This window comes from Pteropus vampyrus, unplaced genomic scaffold (genome assembly GCF_000151845.1).
Source record: "Pteropus vampyrus isolate Shadow unplaced genomic scaffold, Pvam_2.0 Scaffold169, whole genome shotgun sequence".
NCBI classification, from domain to species: Eukaryota; Metazoa; Chordata; class Mammalia; order Chiroptera; family Pteropodidae; genus Pteropus; species Pteropus vampyrus.
In genome coordinates, this window is record NW_011888950.1 from 304,582 (window position 1) to 306,424 (window position 1,843).

The 1,843-nt window shown below is 48.3% G+C and overlaps 1 pseudogene; it reads left to right on the plus strand.

Moving 5' to 3' along the window:
- Window positions 1–1,516: 1,516 nt before the first annotated feature.
- Window positions 1,517–1,634, plus strand: LOC111745911 (annotated as a pseudogene).
- Window positions 1,635–1,843: the final 209 nt, after the last annotated feature.

Consider the following 1,843-nt stretch of genomic DNA (forward strand, 5'->3'; position numbering starts at 1 on the left):
TCCCCCCCTTTCCTGAGGTTTCTTTCTTGCCCGTTTCCTAGTCTCCTCATTGTGAAATGGTTTTCTCTCTGTTGCTGCCTGTTCCAGCCCTGAGGCAAGAGGCACTGAAATCCACTCCGGCGTTTGCCCTGACCTGTCTGTCGCATCGCACCCTGTGCCGGGGGACGCTCTGCCTCTCAGCTTTATTAATCATTTCGATTTGACGTGGTGTGTGTGTTTTACGGTCCTCACTTCCGCCCCCACTTTGCTCCCATTCAATGATGTTTACTTTTAAAAGCAACTCTGGAAGGGAGAAAAAAACATCTATTTTTCCTGCCAGATATTAAAAACAAAACAAAAGAAAAACACTCTCTAGACACACACATATTTCTGCTTCCAGTTTTCCTCTTTAACCAACGCAAGTAGGAGAGATGAGCAAACCCCCATCTTTGGTTTCAACGGTGAGCAGAAGGCGTGTAGTGCTGGGCTGTGAGGACATCTGAAGTAACTAATGCGTCTCACACTGTCATGTGCCTATAAACCTCCTGGACCGTCACGTGTAAATACGGATTCTGATTCGGTAGGGTTTGGGTGGAACCTGAGATTCTGCATTTCATGCCAGGGAGTAGCAAGGTAATACTTTAAGGCTCCCAAGTTTCCCATCCCCCTTTCATCCACGCCTCCACTGCTCTGTCTCTGACGTCATCAGGGAAGCATGTCCTTGCCTTGGAAGCCGAGCTGGGCTTCCCAACCACAGAATATCTCCCACAAGTGAATGCCGTGCCTAACTCGGTGGCTTCGTCTTTTACGGTTGAGGGCCTTTTATGGTTTAGGCTGGAGTCTCCCTGCTAAGCCTTTCCGAGGATAACAGTTAGTTGTCACTGGCTGGGAGACAAAAGAGATGCATTTTGCTGGAGCCAGTTTTCCTCAAAACGCTAATGGTACCTTTATCTCCTGGTAATTAAAGCTCTGACTGATGAATGCGTAATTACGCATAAGCCGGACGAAAATGATCGCCTTGGTCTTTCATCTTTCAGCTTACTTCATATAGAGAGGTAACAGTCTCGGGCATGCTTCAGAGAATACCTGTTCCAAGGTGTCTGAGTTGGGTGGAGTCATTTAAGGGGCTGGCCACCACACAATTATTGTGGTGTGTGAAGGCCAGAGCTGTCTCTGTCTCCATGAAGTAGTGGCTTTTGGTGGCTGATGGGCCATTGGGGAAGGCAGAAAATTTGTTGGGATTTGCCAGACGGGAAGTCCAAGCTGTGACCGGTGGACCTTGTCCAATTCTGCCTCTGGATAAGTGGGATGACAAGGCTCTGCTCTGCGTCTGGTACCTGGGCCACTGTTTGGGAACAGACTCATTCTTCATTCTGGCTGCTCTTGACCATACCTATGCTGATATCACAGTCATCTTGTGACTGTCCCGCACAGGTCTGGGGCAGGGATGACCTCAGGCCCCTCTCCTTCTGGGCAGCAGCTCATGGAAGCAGGGGAAGTGCTAGACAAACTTCTGGGTCTCAAAATACCTAAACTGTTCTATGGCCATGCTACCCTGAACAAGCTGGATCCCATCTGATCTCGGAAGCTAAGCAGGGTCGGGCCTGGTTAGTACTTGGATGGGAGACCACATGGAAGACCAAGAGCTGTAAGCGTAAAAAATAAAAAATAAGGGATTGTAAGCTGACAAGGTCCTTGCAATCTGTGAGGTCAACCAAGGGTTGCCTTGCCTAAAAAAAAAAAAAAATCCTAAACAGAAAGTGACCCACAGAGTGATGGTAGAATTCATGGGTCCTAGACACTGCCACGTGAGCTAACAAATGACAACTCGTTAAACTCCTCTGAGTCTCACATTTCTCCTGTG